A 20,079-nucleotide genomic window follows, 5' to 3' on the forward strand; every position below is an offset into this window, starting at 1 on the left:
CTTGGGGAACATTTTCCTGAACCAATTAATGCAAGAAGAAGATAAATAACATGTTCCAAAACTAAATTTCAAAAAGATTTATGATGCAGATGCATCCATTCAGAGAAGAAAAATAGAAAAAGGATTCTATGAGCAAAGACATAAAGCAATAACTAAGAAGTGGATCTTTTGTAACTACATATCATTCCATTCTTTCCAAAGGGCACCTGACTGCATTCAAAATAATTTCTCCAATCTATAATTCAAAAGATGTAAAGCCTGCAGGGCAGCAGAATTTCTCCAATCTATAATTCAAAAGAATTTAACTGCAGATAACATACTAAGTCGTACTATCAATACAAATGTAATTTTGACAACATCCTGACAGGTTTAACTAAGAAGAATGCTACATATCTGTTAAAATACATGTAATCTATATATATATATATTGTCTAATATACCCAATAGGGGTATTTTAGTCATTTCACAAGTAGCCGATAGGGTACTTGTTATTTTCCCTTTCTTTTGTATTTATTTTGCACATTTTTTTCTTTTTTTATTATTTTTGCTTTTTACCCACATAAGGGGCCCCACCATTGAGTCGATGGGGCCCCCAACGGTCACATTTGTGACCGTTGGGGGCTCCCAACGACTCCATGGGGAGCCCCTTTGTGGCTCTTCTTTTTAGGCCATAAGGCCACCCCTCTCTCCCTTTCTTTTTGTATATATAGGGGTGCCCCCCTCTTGTATTCTTCACTCTTGAGAGCTCTCTCTCTTTTCAATAAGAGACATTTATATTTTTATGTTGTGTTGTCTCTTTGTGGATTTGGGTGTTATCCCTTTTGTTTGTCCATTGGTGGATGTTGTAAGTGCTTATCGCACTCTTTGTTTTCCCGCATATCTCATTACATGGTATCAGAGCCTTGTGTATGCTCTTGATTCTTAATATAGCTAGTTGAGTTGTTATATATTGTTTTTTTTTTGTATCTCTCTTTGTTTGTCTTCTTGTGAGAGATTAAATGGAAGGGAAACAAAAGATTGATTTTTCCTTCAAGCTTAATGGCTCCAAGTACATGATGTGGGTCGCCGCCATGAAGAACAACCTCAAAGGTAAAAAACTTTGGGGATACGTTATGGGCACCATTCCGGAACCCACCTCCAACTCACCAAGATGGATGGTGATCAAGAAAAAGCTCTTGAAGGAAATGCCCGCATGAAGGCCATTGAAGATCACCAATCTAAAGTGGAAGATTGGGAAAGTAAGCATGTGAAGATTCTTGCTTGGTTCATGAACAATGTAGAGCTCAAAATTTGCGCCAACATTGCTAAATTTCGGATGGCTAATGAAGCATGGTTCTTTATGAAAGATATGTTTACTCAAAAAGACCTTGCTCGTCAATTCTTCCTCCAAGAAAAAATCTGAACCATCAAGCAAGGAGAGATGAGTGTAAGGGATTACTTTAGCACTCTTGGACCCTTGTGGGATGAGCTATCTTTACTAGAACCAAAGTGGGTTTCTAGTGTGGATGTGGAACTAAGAAGAGAACAAATAGAAAAAGAACACTTTTTCTAATTTCTACATGGGCTTAGGCCCGAATATGAACAAGTTAGATCTTCCCTTCTTCATAGATCTAAGCCTCTTCCCTTGGAAGATGCCATAGCCGAAATATGCCAAGAAGAAACTCGTCTTGGCATGATTAAAGGAGGAGATGACGTTTTGGCCGTATCTAAACCCGGCAACCATGTAAAAGCCTATAAGCCTCCACACTTTGGAAGGCAAAATAATTATAATGGCAACTATAGAAAAGCCATTTGCCATTATTGCCAAGAATCGGGTCATATAAGACCTAATTGCCCTAAGTTGAATAAAACACCTAAAAATAAGGTTGCCTCCGTTGAAGAAGCTACTCAAAAGAAGGAGGAAACTATCAAAGGGAAGGAGTTGTTTTCTCTTGCTCAACTATCGGAAGCACTACAAACTCTACTCAAGATACCATCAACCTCAGGTGCCGCAATAGCTTCTTCCTCTCCTCCAGGTATGTCTTCTTGGATCCTTGATTCTGGAGCTTCCTTTCATATGACCCCTCTTGAAAATGAGCTTTCCGATTTGTGTAATAACTCTAAAAACTCCTATGTTTCAACTGCCGATGGTACATCTTTACAAGTAAAAAGTTTTGGAACTTTAAATTTTTCCAAAGATTTCTTTGTGTCAAACGTGAGAGTGGTACCTCAACTTAATTTAAATCTTCTCTCTGTTGCTCAAATATGTGATCATGGATGTGAAATCTCCTTCTCAACTAAGGATTGCTCTATACAGGATCTCCGGTCCGGGAAGTAGATTGGGCAAGGCCATAGGAGGGGAGATCTCTATTACATGAGCAACTTGAAACTTTCAACTAACTCTTTTTGTAACTATGTCCAAGATAAAAATATTGAAATTTGGCATCAAAGACTTGGACATCCAAGTTTCTCAAAAATGTATTTCTTTCCTTTTGGAAAGAAATTTTTTAATGAGAAACATTTTGTTTGCAAGAGTTGTATTTTTGGCAAAATGAAATTCACTCCTTTTCCAAATCGAACTTTTGTGTCCAAAAGACCATTTGAGTTAGTCCATTCGGACGTTTGGGGTCCTTCTTCGGTCATGTCTAAGGGAGGATACTCCTATTACGTTACTTTCATCGATGACTATACTAGGTATGTGTGGATTTACTTTCTCAATTTAAAATCCGAAGTCTTTGACTTCTTCAAGAAATTTCATATGATAGTCAAAAATCAATTTTCAAGTAATATCTCTACTCTTAGATCTGATTCTGGTGGAGAATATCTATCAAATGAATTTCAAAGTTATTTAGAAATAAATGGCATTTGTCATCAAAGATTGTGTCCTAGGACTCGTCAACAAAATGGTTTAGCCGAAAGAAAGCATAGACACATCATCGAAACCACTAGAACACTCCTTATTTCCAAGGAAATTCCAAAGAGTTTTTGGGCCGAAGTCGTCTTAACCTCAACTTACTTAATAAATAGAATGATATCTTCATCCTTACAAAATACATCTCCATATGAAAAACTATTTGAAAGAACACCTGATTTCAATAGATTAAGAATTTTCGGGTGCAAATGTTTTGTCCTTACACATAAAAGAGACAAATTATCTCCTAAAGCTATTGAATGTGTTTTCTTAGGATATGGAGAAAATCAAAAGAGTTTTAGATGTTTTGACTTGAAAAATAACAAACTCTATGTATTCAAGGATGTAACCTTTTTGGAAAATGAAAATGGTTTTATGAAAACTAAAGATATTGACGAAAGTGAATATGCTTTCTTATTTGATCTTCTCTCCCAAGAAGATGAGACTCCTCAAGAAGAGGAAATCTCTAATGAGTCTTTAAATAACCTAGAGGATATTCCTCTTAACAATGTTGAAAATGAAAGTGATAGACCAATCCAAACCTATGTTAGGCGTGGTCAACAAACTCAAATGAGCGCCTTAGAAAAATACTCTCAAGGGTCCAAATTAGAAGAAACCTCCTTAAGAAGATTCGGTTGAATCTCCAATCCTCCTAATAGGTTTGTTTCCTATGATTCTCTAACTCCAAGGTATAGAACGTGTCTAATTGCGTTACACTCATTTCATGAACCTTCACATTATAATGAAGCCAAAAACATTCCCCAATGGGTTCAAGCCATGAACCTAGAGCTTAGTGCCCTTGAAAAGGCAAAAACTTGGAAAATAATTTCATTACCCACTGTAAAAAGAAATCGATTGGATGTAGATGGGTCTTTAAAATTAAAACTAAAAGTGATGGTTCATTAGAACAATATAAAGCGTGATTAGTAGCAAAAGGATACGCTCAAGAATATGGTATAGACTATGAAGAAACTTTTGCACCCGTAGCTAGGATGACTAGTGTTAGGACTCTTATCGCCGTTGCGTTAGTTAAAAAATGACTTATCTATCAACTCGATGTTAAGAATGTATTCCTAAATAGTGAATTAAATGAAGAGGTTTACATGGATCCTCCACCAAAAGTATGTATTGGTAAAAATAAAATTCTCAAACTTAAAAAGGCATTATATGGTTTGAAACAAGCTACAAAGGCTTGGCATGATAGATTCAGTAATGTAATGACAAGTTTGAAATTTCGTTCATGTTATACTGACACTGCTTTGTATGTGAAAAGTACAGGGTCTTCAGTAGTTATTCTACTACTTTATGTTGATCATGGGAGCAGTGTTGTGAGAGGCATACGCCTCAGTACCAGAAGCGTACACCTCAGAGGCGAAGCGCAACCTCTAAGTACCGAAGCACTGTAGTGAAGCGTTTGCAGACTCGAAGCGCACGCTTCACATGAGTGAAGCGTGCGCCTCACTTCGAGGCCTGCTTCTATTTGAAGGCGTATGCATCATGTACAACCCACATATATAAAAGTAAAACACTAAAGAGGGGGGAGGGCGAGTGTTTCTTTTAAACCTTTATCCCCCGTGCGCGCATCCCCTCCTTTCCCTTTTTATACCTCCCCCAACCCTCTTTAAAAATCACATGGCAGGGAGGGCTTTCTCAGCCTGCACCTCCCTCCTCTCCTCTCCTAGTCTCTCGCTCCCAGCGTCGACAACGCCATCACCGATGACCTTGCGTCTGATCAACACTATTGTCGCCATTGCCGATGACCTTGCGTCTGATCAACACTATTGTCACCATTGTTGACGACCTTGCGTCTGATCAACACTGTTGCCGCCATCGCCGTCGACCTCTAAGGTACACACCCTCTCTACCTCTGTCTACTTCTTCTCCTTCTCCCCCCTTTCTTCTATTTCGTCAGGAGGCCGGCACGTTTCCTTTCACTAAGCAAAAAGCTTGCAGGTTTTTGTTCAATATTTAAGTTTTGTCTATCTATCCCATATCCTATAGGCATTGTTTTCTCTACGAATCAGGTCATGAACATCCAGTGCCATAGCTTGGTTAGGGTTCTCATATATAAGTATTAGTTACTGTCAACCAGTGGTGGTAGTCAATTAGATATTGTCCAGGGGATGCTGGTTCTTGGTTTTGCAGTTTGACTACATTGGTCTGTGCTTGATAGGGTATTTCTTGTGTAAGATTTTTGACAAAAGGGTGTTTGTAACCGTCTTTCATCAGATGGTAGAAATTGTAGTGCAGATAGGGCAATAATCAATTGATGATGTAAAATGCAGATCTAGGTTATGATTCAATTGGTACAGTGCAATGCCTTATTCGAGCTAAATGTACTACATTAAGCAGGGGAATCATCCTTATTGTGATGAGAGAAGACAAGTGCAAAATGTTTCCCATTGATAACTACCACAACATCCAAACTAGTCACTGGAACTAGAAAAAACAGAAACCAAAACCCGCTTATGTAACAATTGAAAAGGTGTTCGTCCACTATAGATTAGGTGTTTGTCAGATATGGCTTTTAATTTTATTGACTGGTGAATAAATAACGAAATCTTTGACATTTAGTGCATTGATGTGTTTGTCTATTTCCATTTCTTTCTTTCTTGTGGTAGATGCCTCTCGTTGATGGCATATTTCCATGTTGGTTGAGCTTGAGTCCTTTTACTGGGTGCTTTGGCATTATATATGGTGTTTATAGAGTCATATCCTATCTCTTAGAGCAGCAAGCAGCAACATTACTTGCTTGTTAAAGTGTTGGGGCCGAATATTGTTCTATGATCATTGTTGTAACAAAACTCTTGGATGGAAAATGTACTGCCTTATATCAGAACATTTCCTTCCTCATATTTTATGATAATCATGGCATTAGTGAGAATGATACTCATTAAAATAGACCTTTCATTTATTGAAGGAACAATTGAAGACCAGGAAATGTAAGCATGCTTTTGGAGGATTTAATATTAAGTTGCTGATTCCAATACAGTTTGCTTATGGTCATCATTGGTCTTCTGAGGTCACCGGCAGACTGATGCACAATGAAGTGGAGGAAAACTAGTAGTGCCTTGTTTGATAAGTTGTTGCACCTTTAAACTGTAGATTCGATGCTGATTTTGAATAATGTAGAGTTGATGATAATCAGAAATTTCTTTTTGGGTATACCTACTTTTCAATCCATTGATGAAAGCAATTTGCAACTATGGTTCTTTATTTTCTCTTTTTTGTTTCATTCATAATTGGTGATGCTCCGTATTTTGTCGATTGATGGAACGTAATGATTAGCCTTAATTTTGTTTTTAACGCTATTAATTTTTTCTGAGATTCTGGGAAGCTATTATATTGTTGTTTTTATTTATTGTCCAAAAGAAACTGAGAAACCAAATTTTGTTTACAAGTTTTTCATTTTTTGATGCTTCAAAATTTACCGGATAGTATCTATCCATTTTCATGATCTGTTGGATATTTCAAAACTTAAACAGGCATTATCTATCCATTTTCATGGTTTGGTTTTGGACAATTATAGTTCCCAAGTCTTGCATTTCTTTTCTCTACATTTGCCTAAATTGGATGATAGAGATGCTTTTAAATATATGTTGTCTTGATTATGGATTGTATTGTTTTAAAAAAAATCTAATTTTGTACAGGTGGTTGTTTATCTTAAAAAAATGATAAGGACAGATGCAAGTTGGAAGCATTGTTTTGAAAAAGATTTGAATGATAAAGAAAAAAGAGGAAATTTGGTATGTATGTATTGTAAGGTAGTTTATAAAGGTGGTGTAGCAAGAATAAAAGAGCATCTAGTTGGAAGTCACAAGGGTGCTAAACCATGTGATCGTGCACCAAATGAGGTGACACAATTTTTTGCAAAATACTTGCAAAAGAAGAATGAAGAAAAACAAAAAGAAAAAAATATATTACAAAGTGGTATGAATGAAAGCTTTACTCAAGGACTGATGAGTGGTGAACTTTCTTCTCCAACTACTAGTAGAGCTGGAAGTTCACAAACAAGAGGCCCTATGGATCAATTTGTGAGTTCAGAAGCTCGTCAGACAAGGATAAATAATGCATTTAAAAGAGAAGAAAGAAAGAAAGTATGTTATGTTGTTGGGCGATTCTTTTTTGCAAATCCGTTATCATTTAATTTGTGCAATAGTCGATATTTTGAATTCATGTGTGAAGCTATTGCTAATTATAGTCGAGGATTTAAGCCACCAAGTTATCATGAGATGAGAACTTGGATTTTAAAAGATGAAGTGGATAAAACTCAAATTATGTTGGAGGATTACAAAAAGACATGGACAAGAACTGGTTGTACTATAATGGCAGATGGTTGGACGGATGGTAAAAGTAGAAATTTGATTAATTTTCTTGTGAACAATCCTTCAGGTACAGTATTTTTGAAGTCTTGTGATATTAGTAGAATAAGAAAGACAGTTGATAATTTGGTAAAGTTATTTAGTGAAGTTATTAAAGAAGTCGGAGAACACAATGTAGTACAAGTAGTTACAGATAATGCAGCAAATTACAAGGTTGCAGGTTTGAAGTTAAAAGATATTGAAGCTTCTCAACATATTTTTTGGACACCTTATGCAACGCATTGTATAGATTTGATACTTGAAGACATAGGCAATATACATTTGCATAAACGAGTATTGGAAAAAGCAAAGATTGTAACTACATTTATATATGGACATGCATGGATTTTAAATTTGATGAGAAAATATACAAATGGTAAAGAGCTCTTACGGCCAGCTATTACTCGTTTTGCAACTTCTTATCTTACTCTTCAAAGTACTGGTGTAAACAAAAATGCATTAAAGAATATGTTCTTATCTCCAGAATTTCAAGATAGTGAGTATTATATTAAAAATCCAAAGGGTAAAGAAGTAACATTGTCACTGAAGATAGAAATTTTTGGAAAGCAATTGTTTATATCATTAAAGTCACATTACCTTTAGTGAAAGTATTGAGAAGGGTTGATTCAGATAATAAACCAGTTATGGGATTTTTGTTTAATGACATGAGAAAGGCAAAGGAAGAAATAGTTCATAATGTAGGCAATGATAAGAGCAACTATATAGACATTTGAGATATTATTGACAAGAGGTAGCATAATTAAATGCATCACTGCTTACATTCTGCAGGGTATTTTCTAAACCCACACTTTCATTATGATGATGATTGTGTAAAAGATAACAAAATTAAAATTGGGTTTATGGAATGTTTAGAAAAGATAGTGCCCAATATAGAAGAACGTTGTGAGATTTTGATTCAGCTTGATACATATGAAAATGCAATTGGTTTGTTTGGTAGACCAGAGGCAATTGGCACAAGACAGAGAAAAAATCCACGTATGTATTTTTCTTTATATTGTCTTAATTTCAATTCTAATTGATCTAATTTGTATCTTACTAACATTCTTTTTTATTTTATTTTCTCAGCCGATTGGTGGAATACATTTGGTGATGAAACAAAAGAAATGAAAAACTTTGCAATGCGAGTGTTGAATCTCACATGTAGTGCATCAGGATGTGAGCATAATTGGAGCACTTTTTCTTTGGTAAACATAGATATTTTCATATTATTGATTGTTCATTGTTGCATAATATATTGCAAATTTGTAATTATATAAATTTTTAATTTATAGGTACATACAAAAAGGTGAAATCGCCTTGAGCAAGAAAAACTCAATGCTTTGGTGTTTATCATGTACAACATGAAGTTGAAAGAAAGAGATATAAGAAGGAAGACAGTTGAGGATCCTTTGTGTCTTGAAAATATTGATTCTGATGATGAGTGGATTATAGAAAAAGAAGATCCAGTTTTGCCACAAGATGCATTAGAAGATTCTTGGTTGGATCCAGCTTTTAATTTGGATGATATTGATATTACTCCTTTTGATACTTCACCAAGCTCAACTAAGAAACGTAAAAAAGATCCATCTTCAAACAAGATGCAAGCTAATAAAGGTATGTCTTGTATTTTATAAATCTTATACTTTTTAAAATTTAATTATTAATTTTTGTTAATATTTTGGAATGAAGGTAAAAGAAAACAAGTAGAAGATTCAGAAAATGAGAGAGCGAATAATGAAGAAATTGAAGATGAAGAAGAAACTATCCCATATATGGATGATTCAAATGAAGATGAGCTATCTAGTCCTAGTGAAGACAATTTTGTTGAAAATATTTGATATTGTTTAAGGCTTATGACAATTTTGTTGAAAAAAATTGTGCATAGAAGGTATTTCTAGAACATGTCAATTTGGAGATGGCCCCACATGTATTCAATATGTTTTCACAATAATATAATCATGATACACAAGAAACACATTATTTACCTTTGTAAGCATCCAATCTAATCTCATTCACAATAATATAATCATGAATGCTTTCACCCAATCTCAAATTACGAAGATGAGAGCAGGCAGAAAGAAGGTTACCAAGATGTCTGAATTGATCATATACGTTTGCAAATGCTAACAGAGCATCAGGATAGACCTGCTGATATAATGAAGCTCCATGTACGAGAACTCTTTCAGGCATTCTGCCAAACATTTTTCATCCGTCTCTGATCGAGCTGAATGCATCATACATACCAACTAGGGATTTAAGAATTCATCTTAATAGTGCAGACACTTACATTTCAGATAGCCTAAAATGCTGACATTTCATTTTCCACCAAAGACTGCAGACACTTACATTTTTGTGAAACATAAATGGAGAAGAAATAGTTGATTATGAATAAATAGCTTAGGGATCACAAGCATATGTAGGAAAGATGTGCTAGCTACCTTTGAGAGTATCTCCATCCTCATTAGAAAATTATCATTAAGATACGAGAAACATAATTTGTATAAAATTAAAGGCCATGATTGTCGTGTAACCTATCCATTTTCAAGATTAAAGCACCATCATCAAGATTAAGTTAGACTCATAGTGCAAGATAAAACAAGTTATATCTACATTCATGAAAACATATTGAATACATGTGGGGCATCTCCAAATTGATATGTTCTAGAAATACCTTTTATGCACAAAATTTTTCAACAAAATTGTCATAAGCCTTAAACAATATCAAATATTTTCAACAAAATTGTCTTCACTAGAACTAGATAGCTCATCTTCATTTGAATCATCCATATATAGGATAGTTTCTTCTTCATCTTCAATTTCTTCATTATTCGCTCTCTCATTTTCTGAATCTTCTACTTGTTTTCTTTTACCTTCATTCCAAAATATTAACAAAAATTAATAATTAAATTTTAAAAAGTATAAGATTTATAAAATACAAGACATACCTTTATTAGCATGCATCTTGTTTGAAAATGGATCCTTTTTACGTTTCTTAGTTGAGCTTGGTGAAGTATCAAAAGGAGTAACATCTATATCATCCAAATTAAAAGCTGGATCCAACCAAGAATCTTCTAATGCATCTTGTGGCAAAACTGGATCTTCTTTTTCTATAATCCACTCATCATCAGAATCAATATTTTCAAGACACAAAGGATCCTCAACTGTCTTCCTTATATCTCTTTCTTTCAACTTCATATTGTACATGATAAACACCAAAGCATTGAGTTTTTCTTGCTCAAGGCGATTTCGCCTTTTTGTATGTACCTATAAATTAAAAATTTATGTAATTACAAATTTGCAATATATTATGCAACAATGAACAATCAATAATATGAAAATATCTATGTTTACCAAAGAAAAAGTGCTCCAATTACGCTCACATCCTGATGCACTACATGTGAGATTCAACAATCGCATTGCAAAGTTTTTCAATTCTTTTGTTTCATCACCAAATGTATTCCACCAATCAGCTGAGAAAATAAAATAAAAAAGAATGTTAGTAAGACAAAAATTAGATCAATTAGAATTGAAATTAAGACAATATAAAGAAAAATACATACTTGGATTTTTTCTCTGTCTTGTGCCAATTGCCTCTGGTCTACCAAACAAACCAATTGCATTTTCATATGTATCAAGCTGAATCAAAATCTCACAACGTTCTTCTATATTGGGCACTATCTTTTCTAAACATTCCATAAACCCAATTTTAATTTTTTTAGCTTTTACACAATCATCATCATAATGAAAGTGTGGGTTTAGAAAATACCCTGCAGAATGTAAGCAGTGATGCATTTGATTATCCCACCTCTTGTCAATAATATCCCAAATGTCTATATAGTTGCTCTTATCATTGCCTACATTATGAGTTATTTCTTCATTTGCCTTTCTCATATCATTAAACAAAAATCCCATAACTGGTTAATCATCTGAATCAACCCTTCTCAATACTTTCACTAAAGGTAATGTGACTTTAATGATATAAACAATTACTTTCCAAAAATTTCTATCTTCAGTGACAATGTATGTTACTTCTTTAGCCTTTGAATTTTTAATATAATACTCACTATCTTGAAATTCTGGAGATAAGAACATATTCTTTAATGCATTTTTGTTTACACCAATACTTTGAAGAGTAAGATAAGAAGTTGCAAAACGAGTAATAGTTGGCCGTAAGAGCTCTTTATCATTTGTATATTTTCTTATCAAATTTAAAAATCATGCATGTCCATATATAAATGTAGTTACAATCTTTGCTTTTTCCAATACTCATTTATGCAAATGTATCTTGCCAATGTTTCAAGTATCAAATCTATACAATGCGCTGCACAAGGTGTCCAAAAAATATGTTGAAAAGCTTCAATATCTTTTAACTTCAAACCTGCAGCCTTGTAATTTGCTGCATTATTTGTAACTACTTGTACTACATTGTGTTCTCTGACTTCTTTAATAACTTCACTAAATAACTTTACCAAATTATCAGTTGTCTTTCTTATTCCACTAATATCACAAGACTTCAAAAATACTGTACCTGAAGGATTGTTCACAAGAAAATTAATCAAATTTTTACTTTTACCATCCGTCCAACCATCTGTCATTATAGTATAGTCAGTTCTTGCCCATGTCTTTTTGTAATCCTCCAACATAATTTGAGTTTTATCCACTTCATCTTTTAAAATCCAAGTTCTCATCTCATGATAACTTGGTGGCTTAAATCCTTGACCATAATTAGCAATAGCTTCACACATGGATTCAAAATATCGACTATTGCACAAATTAAATGATAACGCATTTGCAAAAAAGAATCGCCCAATAGCATAACATACTTCATTTCTTTCTTCTCTTTTAAATGCATTATTTATCGTTGTCTGACGAGCTTCTGAACTCACAAATTGAACCATAGGGCCTCTTGTTTGTGAACTTCCAGCTCTACTAGTAGTTGGAGAAGAAAGTTCACCACTCATCAGTCCTTGAGTAAAGCTTTCATTCATACCACTTTGTAATATATTTTTTTCTTTTTGTTTTTCTTCATTCTTCTTTTGCAAGTATTTTGCAAAAAATTGTGTCACCTCATTTGGTGCACGATCACATGGTTTAGCACCCTTGTGACTTCCAACTAGATGCTCTTTTATTCTTGCTACACCACCTTTATAAACTACCTTACAATACATACATACCAAATTTCCTTTTTTTCCTTATCATTCAAATCTTCTTCAAAACAATGCTTCCAAGCTGGATCTGTCCTTGTCATTTTTTTTAAGATAAACAACCACCTGCACAAAATTAGATTTTTATTAAAACAATATAATCCATAATCAAGAAAACATATATTTAAAAGCATCTCTATCATCCAATTTAGGCAAATGTAGAGAAAAGAAATGCAAGACTTGGGAACTATAATTGTCCAAAACCAAACCATGAAAATGGATAGATAATGCCTGTTTAAGTTTTGAAATATCCAACAGATCATGAAAATGGATAGATACTATCCGGTAAATTTTGAAGCATCAAAAAATGAAAAACTTGTAAACAAAATTTGGTTTCTCAGTTTCTTTTGGACAATAAATAAAAACAGCAATATAATAGCTTCCCAGAATCTCAGAAAAAATTAATAGCGTTAAAAACAAAATTAAGGCTAATCATTACGTTCCATCAATCGACAAAATACAGAGCATCAACAATTATGAATGGAACAAAAAAGAGAAAATAAAGAACCATAGTTTCAAATTGCTTTCATCAATGGATTGAAAAGTAGGTATACCCAAAAAGAAATTTTTGATTATCATCAACTCTACATTATTCAAAATCAGCATCGAATCTACAGTTTAAAGGTGCAACAACTTATCAAACAAGGCACTACTAGTTTTCCTCCACTTCATTGTGCATCAGTCTGCCAGTGACTTCAGAAGACCAATGATGACCATAAGCAAACTGTATTGGAATCAGCAACTTAATATTAAATCCTCCAAAAGCATGCTTACATTTCCTGGTCTTCAATTGTTCCTTCAATAAATGAAAGGTCTATTTTAATGAGTATCATTCTCACTAATGCCATGATTATCATAAAATATGAGGAAGGAAATGTTCTGATATAAGGCAGTACATTTTCCATCCAAGAGTTTTGTTACAACAATGATCATAGAACAATATTCGGCCCCAACACTTTAACAAGCAAGTAATGTTGCTGCTTGCTGCTCTAAGAGATAGGATATGACTCTATAAACACCATATATAATGCCAAAGCACCCAGTAAAAGGACTCAAGCTCAACCAACATGGAAATATGCCATCAACGAGAAGCATCTACCACAAGAAAGAAAGAAATGGAAATAGACAAATACATCAATGCACTAAATGTCAAAGATTTCGTCATTCATTCATCAGTCAATAAAATTAAAAGGCACATCTGACAAACACCTAATCTATAGTGGACGAACACCTTTTCAATTGTTACAATTGTTACAGAAGCGAATTTTGGTTTCTGTTTTTTCTAGTTCCAGTGACCAGTTTGGATGTTGTGGTAGTTATCAATGGGAAACATTTTACACTTGTCTTCTCTCATCACAATAAGGATGATTCCCCTGCTTAATGTAGTACATTTAGCTGGTATAAGGCATTGCACTGTACCAGTTGGATCATAACCTAGAACTGCATTTTACATCATCAGTTGATTATTGCCCTATCTCCACTACAATTTCTACCAGCAAAGGAAATCAAAGTCTCCAAAGGTTCCACCCTTGCAAGTGATCTGATGAAAGACAGTTACAAACACCCTTTTGTCAAAAATCTTACACAAGAAATACCCTATCAAGCACAGACCAATGTAGTCAAACTGCAAAACCAAAAACCAGCATCCCCTGGACAATATCTAATTGACTACCACCACTGGTTGACAGTAACTAATACTTATATATGAGAACCCTAACCAAGCTATGGCACTGGATGTTCATGACCTGATTCGTAGAGAAAACAATGCCTATAGGCTATGGGATAGATAGACAAAACTTAAATATTGAACAAAAACCTGCAAGCTTTTTGCTTAGTGAAAGGAAACGTGCCGGCCTCCCGACGAAATAGAAGAAAGGGGGGAGAAGGAGAAGAAGTAGACAGAGGTAGAGAGGGTGCGTACCTTAGAGGTCGACGGCGATGGCGGCAGCAGTGTTGATCAGACGCAAGGTCGTCGGCAATGGCGACAATAGTGTTGATCAGACGCAAGGTCGTCGGTGATGGAGTTGTTGACGCTGGGAGCGAGAGACGAGGAGAGGAGAGAAGGGAGGTGCAGGCTGAGAAAGCCCTCCCTGTCCTCTGTGATTTTTAAAGAGGGTTGGGGGAGGCACGAAAAGGGAAAGGAGGGGATGCGACGCACGGGGGGATGAAGGTTTAAAAGAAACCCTCGCCCTCCCCCCCCTCTTCAGTGTTTTACTTTTATATATGTGGGTTGTACATGATGCGTACGCCTTCGAATAGAAGCGGGCCTCGAAGCGAGGCGAAGCGTGCGCTTCGAGTCGCTTCACTACAGTGCTTCGGTACTTAGAGGTTGCGCTTCGCCTCTGAGGCGTACGCCTCTCACAACACTGCTCCCATGTCTTCTTGTACCCCAGATTCCAAAGAGCGGAGAGCGTCGGAGATTCTGCAAATCCTCACCGACGCCCTCCCACTTAAGGCTCCGGAAGTTGGTTTCACGCAGCCCCGCTGGGACCGCTTTCGCACGAAAGCCTTTCCCCAGCGGGAGGGGTCGGGTGGGGCCCACAGAAAAGATAGGCTTACGCGTGCAAAACGGGTCGGATACGGTCGGATATATCTGATCCGAGTCAGACATGTTATTTCCGGTTTTGGATCCTTAAAGTTAGATCTGAATGTGCATTTTGTTCGGTTTCACTGTTTCAGATATGTTAATCAGATTGTTTTAAGACTCGGATCAGATGCAGTTCAATATTTTAAGTCGGATCTAATATGGATTTGGATTAGAATTTGACCCATTTGTACTTTTACCTGTAAATAGCTTGCCTTTTTTACATTTTTTACTGGATCCAGTGTTATCACCTGTAGTTTGGATCCAGATTCAACCTTTCCTCATATGATCTGATTCGGATTCAGATTTGAGACTGGCATGATCTGGCTTTAACCCGATCCATCCCTACCAAGTGGCGTCTGTTTCAGTATCCGTGAGAAAGAGCTCCCATTTCATACGAAAAAGCCATATGAAATAGGGTGAAACAAACGCCCTACATTCTGACCATGGCTAGTGTACCACGAAATGCAAGATGTTTAAGGACCCACTACACCTGAATAGGTCATTTGTAATGGTACAAACTAAAGAATGCAATACAAACCAGGCCCAATTAAGGCCTACCACAAGCTCTAACTAGAAGCACAACCACGTAGATTTGGCCCAATCACTGCCCTACATAAACATGCATAACTTAGGTGTAATGCCTACTGTCCTTATTCCCTAGAGAAGAATAGATGCAATAAATTTATTATTAAAAAACATGCCTACTTCGAATCCTAAAGAAAGTAATTAGCTCACCTCTTTTTCAGATTCTTTAACAAGACTAACCCCTGTTGAAGGAAATATTCAACTCATGACAATGATGATCAAAATCTTCTAAAAACTAGACCGTAGACAGTATGTCTGAACTTTGACATGGTCTTTTTTTTGTTGATGAATCTAATTAGCTACTCTATTCCTTTACAAAGTAGAGCTGCTCCCAACTTCTTACTAGTAATTTGTTTGTTTAGAGCATGGAAATGTTGAATAAATTGACCTGTTGATCATATAAAATGCTTTAAATATGGATTAGCCTAGGCAAGTATTACATCATACCAAATAATTGAGAGGTTGAAGCTTGTTTCAATAAAAGCCATTGTGCTTGCTCAATTAAATTGGACGAAAAAAAATATTTTTTTTTATTATTAAGCTGAGAGACAACTTAAATATGATGCATGTTGAGCATAACATATTTGATAATTTTGAGTTTTAAATTTATGAATTTATAGACTATAACAACAACATTTCTATTTCGATGATATAAGAAATCTTTGTCTCCATGTTGTAGCCAGCCTACAATGGTGAGTAATTTTTTCTATCACATAGCTTACAATGGCGAGTTAATGCTGGCCATTATAAGCTATAACGGCGAGAATGAATATTATAACCTATAGGTAGCCTATAACAATTGGCTAAAGATCTCATCATTATAGTGTATTTTGCAATTAAAACAACATCACCCTTCTAAACTACCCCGCCGCTATTAGTATTCTTAAATCCAGCAAGATTCTTTGTTGGTTTTTAACAGCAACTTATAAATATCATGATCAACAAACGTTATTTTTTGCTGGCGACATATCAGCAAGAAATATCACCGTTGTAGACCAATAGTGATGAGAAATAGAGAAATAGAGCAATAGCGGCGAGAACAATCTCCGCTATTGACCCTCATCCTTGTAGTGCTCCAAACACACACTTTATGTATATAAAAAAAGCTGGGAAACGAAATGAGTTGCTCGTGGCTTGGTTCATGTTCGACTTGTAAAGTGCATGTTCGAACTCATGAAATAAGCTCAACGAACTCAAGCATATGCAACCAATGTTTGTCTCAGCTCATATATATATATATATATATATATATATAGAGAGAGAGAGAGAGAGAGAGAGACTTGTATATTAATAATAAATTTGTTTTACATATATTTTATATTATAAAATAAAGATTGAAGTATTTGGCCTGCAAGTAATTCAAATCATATTGCATACAAGTTTTATTTCTCAAATGAGCTAGTTTGAGCTTGGCTTTGTAGGTTTAAGGTCTAATTTTTATTGTTACAACTTTTAAAAACTATAGTTTTTGTAAATGAGCTCGCTCGTGTTAGTCTTGTTTAGCTCAGGCCTTGCCTTTCACGAGCTCAAGCTCGGCTCAGCCTGTTACAAAAAATGAGCCAAACATCCTCTGTTTGGTTCCGATCGTTTATCCTAAAATAATGCATTCACAGGCAAAAGGACAAAGAAGGAAATGAAATTGGCTGCAAACAAGAGGGATAAAGAAAGAATGTGGTGAAACTGGTTTCAAACGAAATGGCATTTAGGGAGCTTGACAAAAATAGTCTCTTGGAGAGAGAGAGAGAGAGAGAGAGAGAGAGCAACGTTGTCAATATCGTTTTCAGACCTTCAAATTGATTTAGAGAATCTGTCGATTCAGACTCAAACCGAATCGAGCCGAATCGGTCATCTTTATTTTTTAATATAAAAAACAATTTTAAAAATTACTAAATTATTAAAATATTTAAATCAGTTGAGGGCTAAATCAGCCTTTTATCGAATTGATTGCAGGCCAATTCCCATCAATACAGACAATACTCTCTTCCCATTCTTTCAAATCCTTCTGGGGGTTATAAAAAGGAGCTTTGTGAGTTAGGCTAAGAATTTCTCACTCAAATTGTTCCTTATTAAAGAACCTCAATAGGTCCCATTTCGACAACGCAGATGATGTCCCCTGAATCAGGCCGATGTCCCTCCCCCTGTAACAAATATCGAGAGATTTATAAAAAAAAAAAACTTTCGATAATATCTTGAGAAATTGCCTAAAAGTAGTTTAAAACGATAATTTCTCGTGAGATTTTCAATCTGTGATAAATATCGCAATATTTTACCATTTTAACAGTTATTTATTATGAGATTTTTATTTTTAAATGTGTTTTATTTATATTTTTCTATAAAAAATATTTATTTATTTATTTATTGCCTAGATTTTGCCGAAAAAATATGAGATTTATGAAAATTTTCAAAATCTCCCGAGTTTTTGACTCCTGAGATTTTGCCGTTTTTAACTTTTGTCACTATGGTCCCTCCTACAAGTTGCTTGACAAAATCCTTGGCCTAAGATTGAAATGCGAGCTCACCAATATAATGTCCAAGCGTAACATTCATGACTGTGGGCTCCTTTTAAACTAAGTAGTTGATTATCTGGACAAAAGTGTCACATCGGCTTTCATTTTTAAAAATATATTTCCACAAAGACTTTGACTCAATAAGTTGGCCCTTCCTCTGATCATGCATGGAGTCCATGGGGTTCAGTGAACGATTCATTGGATGGGTCTTTGAGCTAATCTCTAATGCTCAGTAAACACTAACAGTCTCTATCAATGGAGAACAAGGCAGCGACTTCCAAATGAAGTTGGTGGCGAATATGGGAAGAAAGAAATGAAGGCAGTGATGAGTTGTGGAGCTTAATTCAGAGTTTTTGCCTTTGCAGTAAGGGGGGTTCGGGGGGCCCCCCGATGCAGGTCTCGTTGGGCATTCAATGGGCAGGGGTCGGGGGGGTCTTAGGGGGATAGCACCTCCCGAAAGAAAATGTTTTTGGGGCTTATGTTTGAGGCCTGGTTTCTTATAAATCAGACCCGACTTGTTTAGGTTTAGGGTTGTCGCCCTTGCTTTGTATAAATTATTTTTTTTCTCTCTTGTATCTGTCGTAAAAGAGCAATAACATTTTTTCTCTAGGCCGTCGTGATTTTTTACTTTTTCTCAGATTTAAAGAGAGGTTTTTTTACATAACTCTGTATTTTGTTTTCTTCGATTGTTTCTTGTTCGCGGTTTTCCTATTAGGCAGGGACGAAGGTTAAAATAAAAACCTGTGTGGGGGGATAGTGGGCAGGATTTTGAAACGGAGAGGGGGTGGAGACCTTGTGGACTGCCATTAGGCAGGGACCAAGGTTAAAAAAAAAACCAAAAAATTATGAAAGCAAGATGGAACTTATGATTGGTTGCCCTAAATTAAGCTTGAATTTTTTGTTGATTAATTCATTGTGACTTTATATATAGTGTAGGAAGATTTTATCTTATATGTGCTGATATTTTTTCCAGAAGACTCAAGAGTAAGATTCATGACATTCATGTTAGAAATTATAAAAATGTGCATTTATGCTTGCAATGCATTTTGAGGTTGAGTTGTGCTGGGTATCCAACTCGGTTTCCCTCATCCCCAAAGTCATCCTCATCTTCATACCCTCATTGGGTTTTCATTGCTGCAAGTTGGTCTGATCAAATCGGGGCTCCATATGTGTGATCTAATTCTACACCAATCATTTAATGAAGATCTATATTTAAATATCCCAAATCCAACTTGTGTGCAAGATTTTTTGACAATTCAATAACTATCAGTTGAGAAAACACAAAATTTTGTGATTTAAAAAATCATATTTTTTTGATTGAAAAATATGATCCAAGGGTCAATTCTTATTTAATAGACCATACTGAATCCATCTATGAGGTCAAATTTGATCAAAATAACCTGCATCATAATATTTAGAAGGGGCATGAAGATGGGGGTTGACAGAGGGGATGAGTGAAACAGAACTACTATGTATCGGCCAAAAATCACATCTCAAATCCTTCCTAATGGTGTTTAGCAATGTTATCAGTTTGTGCGTATCTACCTGTATCGGCCAACACGCATCGTATCGGCAGAAAATCGATAAGCTTCACCCCCTGAATAGGCTATTTTTTAATAAATGTAAAAAAATACTATAAAATAAGTTTTTAAATATTATTTTAATGATTTTAACAAGTGTCAGATTATGATTGCCATGAAATATTTTTTTACTATTTTTTGGCCGATAAAGAAGCGATTCACTTGAGTAATAGTATCGTCGATACAGATGAATCGGTGGCCAAATCGGTTAGGGCCGATACGATACTGACAACATTGGTATTTAGTTTGATCCGTACTTGTCATGAATAATTATGGCCTTTATTTGTATGCCCATGTCCAGCTACTCGGACTCAGATTACGTAGTGTCCAATGTAGATCCGACCCTCATGAGATGTGTACAACAA

The 20,079-nt window shown here is 35.4% G+C and overlaps 1 pseudogene; it reads left to right on the plus strand.

The window, feature by feature from the left end:
* The first annotated feature begins 7,177 nt into the window (after positions 1-7,177).
* LOC149841879 (uncharacterized) lies at positions 7,178-7,985 on the plus strand (annotated as a pseudogene).
* The last annotated feature ends 12,094 nt before the right edge of the window (positions 7,986-20,079 follow it).

Source organism: Nuphar pumila, chromosome 3, assembly GCF_984573655.1.
Source record: "Nuphar pumila chromosome 3, dmNupPumi1.hap1.1, whole genome shotgun sequence".
NCBI classification, from domain to species: Eukaryota; Viridiplantae; Streptophyta; class Magnoliopsida; order Nymphaeales; family Nymphaeaceae; genus Nuphar; species Nuphar pumila.